Below are 9961 nucleotides of genomic sequence, written 5' to 3'. Positions count from 1 at the left end.
GCACAGTGGCTCAAGCCTGTAATCCCAGCACTTTGGGAGGCCAAGACGGGTGGATCACGAGGTCAGGAGATCGAGACCATCCTGGCTAACACGGTGAAACCCCCGTCTCTACTAAAAAATATTAGCCGGGCGAGGTGGTGGGCACCTGTAGTCCCAGCTACTCGGGAGGCTGAGGCAGGAGAATGGCGTAAACCTGGGAGGCGGAGCTTGCAGTGAGCCGAGATCTGGCCACTGCACTCCAGCCTGGGTGACAGAGCAAGACTCCGTCTCAAAAAAAAAAAAAAAAAGAAAAGAAAAATCCTACCTCTTAAAAAAAATTCTCTGAAGACGGCCATTTTTAAGATGCAAGCAATGTCATAGTAACCGTAGAATGATGCTGACTCCTTAGTTCAAACTAGTGACACAGCTTATGAAGTAAGAATGGTCTAAACAAAATATTGGTGGTAAGAGACTAAAAACCTTAGCATTAGTGTAAAACTGGATTGGATTGTGTGTAAGTGAGAAGGGTCAGGCATGGATATTGAAGGAGAATGCTATAAAGGAAAAACCAGAGGTGAAGCAGTGCCTTTGAATATTGAAATGATAGGTGTATCCTGTGGTGACGGTGTGAGTTGGCAGCAGAAGTCAGGAGAGTAAAGAAAATCAAGGAAACATGAAGCAAATCAGGATAATAAGTAACCAGGAGAGTTAAGGAAAAGATAGGCATAAAGTCAACATAAAGACCATGTTGAAATCACCTGATTAGATGTCTAGGCTTAAGGTCGTCAGTGATAGGTAACTGAAGAAGAAACAGTTGGAAAAATGAATGATACGGACTGTAACTCCTTAGTGTTGAAGTCTAGTATTGGTGGATTACTCTGGAGGGTAGAGAAGATAGGCTCCACCTCATTTCTGTGGGCTGTAGCCACAACAGCTCCTTGCCTTTCTTTCATATCCTAATATTTACAGTCCCTTTCCTGGCTGGAAGGCAAGTGGTCAGGTTTGAATTCTTTCAACAGGTATGTTTATTATGTGGATGACTGGTGAAAGTGTAAGCCATGCGTAATGTCACAGATTCACTTATTCCATGCAAGATGTTCAAAGAAAATATAAGTTCATTACTTCCTGTAATTGATCTGATATTCTTTGTGAAATACATCACCAGGGTGGGTTGGTTTCTACTTTTAAATGATGAAGTGTCTGGTTAAGTACCTACCCACAAAAGGATATTAATAGAGTGCAGGTTTTAGTTAAATGATGTAATTGCTAATATAGGCAGATAGTAATTGCTAATATAGGCAGGAAATAGTTACAGAATAACTTCTTATTTCACTTTCATGTCTGCCCTGATGTTTAGAGCCCTCTAGGCGTCCCCACTTGGCAGTTATCAAAGGCTGCACTTTATATCTCCCACATTCTAAATCTGCTTTTCTCTTCTCCAGGGTTCCATAATTATGTAAATAATATCACTGACCACCCAGGTATCAAACAAGACACCTAAATGTTACCTGTCACCCTCTTCTACCACTCATCTCTAATATCTCTTGAATCTATTCACACCATTCAACCTCTTTGCCATCATTCAGACCACAGTTCTATGATGTTGCTTGACTGCTCACCAAACCCTTCCTTGACCCTCCCTTGACCCTCCCCAAACCTGTCTCCAAATAATGACCGTGAAAGTTCTGAAAAGCAAATCTGAGCATCAGCTATGCAGAAGATAGAAATAGTATGTTATGAAAAAGCATAAATAGTGGACTGTATGTGGGTCTTGGCACCAGAAAGTCTTTGAATTTCAGCCATGTAACCTTGGGCAGATTAACTCTCTGAGCCTAACCCACACTCTCCATGGTGCTCAATATACCACTCTACAGTTAAGAAGTAAATGTGGAGCCCAAGGAAAATGGGGAGTGATACCCTAAGACTGGAGCAGAACTGGCCCATGCTGTACGCACCAGCAGCTGCCCAGGAAGTGAAGTAAGCTGGAAGGAACCTGATTCCCTGAAGACTGGAATAGAGTCTTGAAAATTGCTTACGGCTAAGATTTACATGTGAGGGCAAAAACCTTCTATCTTGGTGAATTCATTGTTACTGGGGGTGGGGTAGTGGTATTTGTTATTCCCAGCTGAACATAATTCTAAGTGATAATCACTGATTCATGTCAGGTCTCCCAGGTTAGATGAAGTTGGATACAGGAGAACAATTTTGGATGACTCCTATTTCACACCCACATATAAATTGAACAAAAACTTGTAGCATTTGCTACATATGACTGTTCTAAGAGTTTTACAAATATTTAGTTAATATCCCCATTCTATGCATGAGAAAACAAACATAGGTTAAGTGGCATTTTTTAAGTCATAGAGTTAGTAAGTGGTGTAATCCTTGCAGCCAATATTGAGTGCCAATTTGTTTTATGGTTTTTCCTTCTAGTTTTTATTCCTTTTGTTCTTCTCTCTATAAAACCCAAAAAAGATCACACTGCAGGAGAGGTCAACACCTTTGTTATTGTGAAACGGTTAGGAAAAGACATTAAAAAAGTGCCTGGAGATCTGTACCAAGAGAATGACTGTCTACCACACAACTGTACTGAACATCTATGGTACTTCTGCACACACCATGTTCATGGTGCTCCTTAAATACTGCTGCCTTACATGGTAGTTGTTTTCATTCAGGGCATATCCTTTATTAGACAGCAAACTTACAGGGCATCTTTTTTGCAAGCCTCCTTGCAACCAAAACAGGACCTGAAATTTGCTATATTACTTATATTACTCAGGATACTTAGAATACACTGCAATTTGATGGGAAAATTTAACTATCCAAATATATAGCTTTATCTTTAAAGTGTACTATAGAACAGTGGAATATGAGAGTAACCTTGGAAACAATACAGAATAATTTGGAGTGAGAGATAATGAAGACAAATGGTGACTTTAAAACATTATTAAGTAAATTTTTGCCTTAGGAGAGGCCCCAGCATCCTTTACTAATCTGACTGGCTTCAAGGAACTGTTTCCAACTGAGTCATAGGACAGTGACTTTTTAAGGCAGGACAATTCTTGAAGGCAGGACAAACACCATGATTAAGTTCTCCTGTAGTCCTTACATTGAGGTATCTAATTAGGGATTGTCTGATTATTAATAACTGGATACCAAATTAACATCAGTCTGACTTGCATTTGTGCCTAAACATTCTGACTTAACCCCCAGGCTCAGACTGAACTTTTTCCCTATTTTAAACTATAAAGTTCATTCTTTTAAAATTTTATGTATTTCAATAGGTTTTGGGGGAAAAGGTAGTGTTTGGTTACATGAATAAGTTCTTTAGCGGTGATTTTTGAGATTTTGGTGCACCCATAACCCGAGCAGTGAACACTGTACCAAATGTATAGTCTTTTATCCCTCACCCCTGCTCCCATCTTTTGCCCCCAAGTCCCCAAAGTCTATTGTATCATTCCTACCCTTGCATCCTCATAGCCTAGCTCCCACTTATGAGTGAGAACATATGTTGTTTGGTTTTCCAGTCCTGAGTTACTTCACTTAGAATAATGGTCTCCAATTCCATCCAGGTTGCTGCAAATGCCATTATTTTGTTCCTTTTTAATGGCTAAGTAGTAGTCTATATTGTTTATATGCCACAATTTCTTTATCTACTGTTGATTGATGGGCATTTGGGCTGGTTTCATATTTTTACAATTGTGTATTATGCTGCTATAAACATATGTGTGTAAGTATCTTTTTCATTTAATGATTTATTTTCTTCTGGGTGCATACCCAGTATTGGGATTGCTGGATCAAATGGTAGTTCTACTTTTATTTCCTTAAGGAATCTCCACACTGTTTTCCATAGTGGTTGTACTAGTTTACATTCATCCACCAGCAGTGTAAAAGTGTTCCCTTTTCACCACATCCATGCCAACATCTATTATCTTGTTATTATGGCCAATCTTGCAGGAGTAAGTTATTGCATTGTGGTTTTGATTTGCATTTCACTGATAATGAGTGATGTTGAGCATTTTTTTATGTGTTTGTTGGCCATTTGTATATCTTCTTTTGAGAATTGCCTATTGATGCCCTTAGCCCATTTTTTGATGGGATTGTTTTTTTCTTGCTGATTTGTTTGAGTTCCTCGTAGATTCTGGATGTTAATCCTTTGTCAGATGTATAGATTGTGAAGATTTTCTCCCATGCTTTGGGTTGTCTGTTTACTCTGCTGATTGTTGCTTTTGCTGTGCAGAAGCTTTTTGGTTAAAGTCCCATCTATTTATCTTTGTTTCTGTTGCATTTGCTTTGGGGTTCTTGGTCATGAACTCTTTGCCTAAGCCAATGTCTAGAAGGGTTTTTAAAATATTATCTTCTAGAGATTTTATGGTTTCAGGTCTTAGGTTTAAGTCCTTGATCCGTCTTGAGTTGATTTTTGTATAAGGTTAGAGATGAGGATCCAGTTTCGTTCTTCTACATGTGCCTTGCCAATTATCCCAGCACCATTTTTTGAATAAGATGTCCCTTCCCTACTTTATATTTTTGTTTGCTTTGTTGTAGATCAATTGGCTGTAAGTATTTGGCTTTATTTCTGGGTTCTCTATTCTGTTCCATTGCTCTATGTGCCTATTTTTATACCAGTACCATGTTGTTTTTGTGACTATGGCCTTATAGTTTGAAGTCAGGTAATGTGATACCTCCAGATTTGTTCTTTTTGCTTAGTCTTGCATTGGCTATATGAGCTCTTTTTCGGTTTCATATGAGTTTTAGGATTTTTTTTCTAGTTCTCTGAAGAATGATGGTGGTATTTGCATAAGAACTACATTGAATTTGTATATTGCTTTTGGCAGTATGGTCGTTTTCACAATATTGATTCTACCCAACCATGAGCATGGGATGTCTTTCCATTTGTTGCTGTTGTCTTTGATTTCTTTATTCAGTGTTTTGTAGTTTTCCTTATAGGGGTCTTTCACCTTAGCTAGATATATTCCTAAGTATTTTATTTTATTTGCAGCTATTGTAAAGGGGATTGAGTTCTTGATTTGATTCTCAGCTTGCTGGCTGTTGGTGTATAGCAGAGCTACTGATTTGTGTACATTCATTTTATATCCTGAAACTTTGATGAATTCATTTATCAGTTCTAGGAGCTTTCTGGAGGAGGCTTTAGGGTTTTATAGGTACGTGATCATATTATCAGCAAACAGCAACAGTTAGACTTCCTCTTTATCAATTTGGATGCCCTTTATTTCTTTATCTTGTCCAATTGCTCTGGCTAGGACTTTCAGTGCTATATTGAATAGAAGTGGTGAGAGTGGGCATCCTTGTCTTGTTCCAGTTCTCAGGGGGAATGCTTTCAACTTTTCCTCATTCAGTATTATGTTGGCTCTGGGTTTGTCATAGATGGCTTTTATTACATTAAGGTATGTCCCTTCTATGCCGATTTTTCTGAGGGTTTTAATCATAAAGGGATGCTGAATTTTGTCAAATCCTTTTTCTATGTCTACTGAGATGATCATGTGATTTTTGCTTTAATTCCGTTTATGTGGTGTATCACATTTGTATATATATAACTTGCATATGTTAAACCAAGTTAACATAACTTGCATATATGTTAAACCATCCCTGCATCCCTGGTATGAAACCCACTTGATCATGGTGGATTATCTTTTTGATATGCTGTTGGATTTACTTAGCTAGTATTTTGTTAGGGATTTTTGTATCTATATTCATAGGATCTATAGTTTGCTTTTTTGTTATGTCCTTTTCTAGTTTTGGTATCAGGGTGATATTGGCTCCATAGAATGATTTAAGGAGAATTCCCTCTTTCTCTGTCTTGTGGAATAGGGTTAATAGGATTGGTACCAATTTTTTGAATGTCTGATAGAATTCAGCTGTGAATCAATCTGGTCCTGGACTTTTTTTTGTTGGCAGTTTTTAAAATTACTGTTTCGATCTTGCTGCTTGTTATTGGTCTGTTCAGAGTTTCTATTTCTTCCTGGTTTAATCTAGGAGGGTTTTATATTTCTGAGAATTTATCCATCTCCTCTAGATTTTCTAGTTTATGTATATAAAGGTGTTCATAGTAGCCTTGACTGATATTTTGTACTTCTGTGGTATTAGTTGTACTATCTCCCGTTTGATTTCTAATTGCGCTTATTTGGATCTTCTCTCTTTTCTTCTTGGTTAATCTTGCTAATGGTCTATCAGTTTTATTTATCTTTTGAAAGAACCAACTTTTTGTTTCACTTATCTTTTTATTGTTTTTTGTTGTTGTTTCAATTTCACTTAGTTCTGCTCTGATCTTTGTTATTTCTTTTCTTCTGCTGGGTTTGGGTTTGATTTGTTCTTATTTCTCTAGTTCCTTCAGGTATGACCTTAGATTGTCTATTTGTGCTCTTTCAGACTTTTTGACATAGATACTTAAGGCTATGAACTTTCCTCTTAGGACCACCTTTCCTGTATCCCCGAGGTTTTGATAGGTTATGTCACTATTATCACTCAGTTCAAAGAATTTTTAAATTTCCATCCTGATTTCATTGTTGATCCAACAATCATTCAGGAGCAGGTTATTTAATGTCCATGTATTTGCATGGTTTTGAGGGTTCCTATTGGGGTTGATTTCCAATTTTATTCCACTGTGGTCTGAGAGAGTACTTGATATAATTTCAGTTTTCTTAAATTTATTGAGACTTGTTTTGTGGCCTATCATATGGTCTATCTTGGAGAATGTTCCATGTGCTGATGAATAGAATATATATTCTGCAGTTGTTGGGAAAAATGTTCTGTAAATATCTGTTAAGTCTATTTGTTCTAGGGTATAGTTTAAATCCATCATTTCTTTGTTGACTTTCTGTCTTGATGACCTGTCTACTGCTGTCAGTGGAGTATTGAAGTCCCACTATTATTGTGTTGCTGTCTATCTCATTTCTTAGGTCTAATAGTAATTGTTTTATAAATTTGGGAGCTCCAGTGTTAGGTGCATATGTATTTAGGATTTTCCTGTTGGACAAGTCCTTTTATCATTATATAATGTCCTTCTTTTTCTTTTTAAACTGCGGATACTTTAAAGTTTGTTTTGTCTGATATAGGGACAGCTACTCCTGCTCACTTTTGGTGTCCATTTGCATGGAATATCTTTTTCCACCCCTTTACCTTATGTGATTCCTTATGTGTCAGATGAGTCACTTGAAGACCGCAGATACTTGTTTGGTGAATTCTTATCCATTCTGTCATTCTGTATCTTTTAGTGGAGTGTTTAGGCCATTTACATTCAATGTTAGTATTTAGACATGAAGTACTAGTCTATTCATCATGCTATTTGTTGCCTGAATACCTTTTGTTTTTTATTTATTGTGTGTTTTTTTTTTTTTTTTTTTTAGGTCCTGTGACATTTGTGCTTTAAGGAGGTTCTATTTTGGTGTATTTCAAGGATTTGTTTCAAGATTTAGAGTTCCTTTTAGCAATTCTTGTAGTGCTGGCTTGGTAGTGGCTAATTCTGTCAGCATTTGTTTGTCTGAAAAAGACTATCTTTCCTTCATTTATGAAGCTTATTTTTGCTGGATACAAAATTCTTGTCTGATAATTGTTTTGTTTAAGGAGGCTGAACATAGGGCCCCCATCCCTTCTGGCTTGTAGGGTTTCTGCTGTGAAATCTGCTGTTAATCTGATAGGTTTTCCTTTATACATTACCTGGCACTTTTGCCTCACAGTTTTTAAGATTCTTTCCTTTGTCTTGACTTTAGAAAACCTGATGACTATGTGCCTAGATGATGATCTTTTTGTGATAAATTTCCCAGATGTTCTTTGAGCTTCTTGTATTTGAATGTCTAGATTTCTAGCAAGGCCAGAGAATTTTTCTGCGATCATTCCCCAAATATATTTTTCAAGTTTTTAGATTTCTCTTCTTCCTCACAAACACCAATTATTCTTACATTTGGTTAACATAATCCCAAATTTCTTGGAGACTTTCTTCATTTTTTAAAATTATTTTTTCTTTGTCTTTTTTGGATTATGTTAATTCAAAAACCTTGTCTTCAAGCTCTGAAGTTCTTTCTTCTGCTTGTTCAGTTCTGTTGCTGAGATTTTTCAGTGTGTTGTGCATTTCTCTAAGAGTGGCCTTCATTTCCTGAAGTTGTGATTTTTATTTATGCTATCTATTTCACTGAAGATTTTTCCCTTCGTATCTTGTATCTTTTTTTTTTTTTTTAAATTTCATTAAGTTTGACTTCACCTTTCTCTGGTGCCTCCTTGATTAGCTTAATAATCAACCTGAATTCTTTCTCTGGCAATTCAGGGATTTCTTCTAGGTTTGGATACATTGCTGGTGAGCTGGTATAATATTTTGGGGGGCATTAAAGAACCTTTTGTATTATCAGAATTGTTTTCCTGTTTCCTTATCATTTGGGTCAGAGGGAAGATCTGGGGCTTAGGGATTCTGTTCAGATTCTTTTGTCCCACGGGGACTACTTGATGTAGTGCTCTCCCTCTTCCCCTATGGATGTGGCTTCCTGAGAGCTGAACTGCAGTGATTGTCTTCTCCCGGATCGAGCCAGGTAGCTCTGCTGCATACTGGGCTCTGGGCTGGTACTGGGGGAGTCTGCATAGAGTCCTGTGATGTGAACAGTCTTCAGGTCTCTCAGCCATGGATACCAGCACCTGCTGTTGTGGAGGTGGCAGGGGAGTGAAATGGGCTCTTGTGAGGATCCTTAGTTATAGTTTTGTTTATTGCACTAGTTTTGTGTTGGTTGGCCTCCTGCCAGGAGGTGTTGCTTTCAAGACAGCATCAGCTGTGATAGTATAGGGAGGATCAGACAGCGGGTGCGGCCGTAGATCTCATAAGAGATTATGTCATTTGTCTTCAGCTAGCATGGTGGGTAAAGACCATCAGGTTGGAGCAGGGTCAGTCATGTCTGAGCTCAGACTCTCCTTGGGCAGGGCTTGCTGTGGCTGCTGAGGGATGGAGGTATGGTTCCTAGGCCAATGGAGTTATATGTTCCCAGGGGGATAATGCCTGCCTCTGCTGAGTCATGCAGGCTGCCAGGGAAGTTGGGGAAAGCTGGCAGTTACAGGCCTTACCCAGCTCCCACGCAGCCTAAAAAGCCAGTCTTACTCCCACTGTACCCCTACCAGCTGCACTGAGTTTATTTCCAGGCAGCAGGTGAGCAGGGCTGAGAACTTGCCCCAGCCTACCAAACTCCTGACTGAGAAAGCAAGCAGTGCTTTCAGGTTTTGTGCCTCCCGACCTGCTGTGGTTTCTGTGCTGTGTCTGGACTCCCGATTCACTCCCTCCCGGGAGTTCTGTACAAGATATTTTGAATTTGGTCAAAATTGTTACAAAGTTCAGCTGGAAGTTTCCTTCTCTCTGTGGTCTTAGTTCCTCTAGCAGCCTTCCCCAAGGACCTCTGTGAGACAAAGTCAGAAATGGCTTCCCTGGGATCCAAGAGCCCACAGGGCTCTTCCCACTGCTGCTTCTACCCCTGTGTTTCACTCAGCTCTCTGATTATGTCTCAGCTCCAGGCCAAGTCAAATCCTTCTCTCGTGATCTGGACCTTCGGGTTCCCTAGTGAGAGTGGGTGATGGGGCGGATGATCCCCCTTTCACACTTTGGGCACCCACAGTTTTTCAGCTATCTCCTGGGGCCTACAGGAGCAATCCGCTTCCTTCAAAGGGTCTGTGGGTTCCCTTGGATTTCCTGGTATGTTCCTGTGGTAGTTCTTGGAGCAAAAGTTCATGATGTGAGTCTCCACACACTTCTCTGTCCATCTGAGTGGGAGCTGCAATTTAGTCCTGCCTCCTATTCGCCATTTTCCTGCTTGTCCGGTAAAGTTCATTCTTTACTGAGGTTTCACTCCCCTGTCATTCAGAGCAAAACTCAAATGAAAGGGGGACTTCTTGCGCACGTGGAGTTTCTGATGTTGGAAGTCAGAATGAAGAAGGAAGATAGCGCCAAATTCAACTGTCTGATAAGGTTTCTCTCCAGGACAAATTTACCAAAGTA

The sequence above is a fragment of the Piliocolobus tephrosceles genome, chromosome 5, assembly GCF_002776525.5.
Source record: "Piliocolobus tephrosceles isolate RC106 chromosome 5, ASM277652v3, whole genome shotgun sequence".
Lineage (NCBI taxonomy): Eukaryota > Metazoa > Chordata > Mammalia > Primates > Cercopithecidae > Piliocolobus > Piliocolobus tephrosceles.
The sequence above is the reverse complement of the archived record's forward strand: the minus strand, read 5'-3'. Positions refer to the sequence as shown.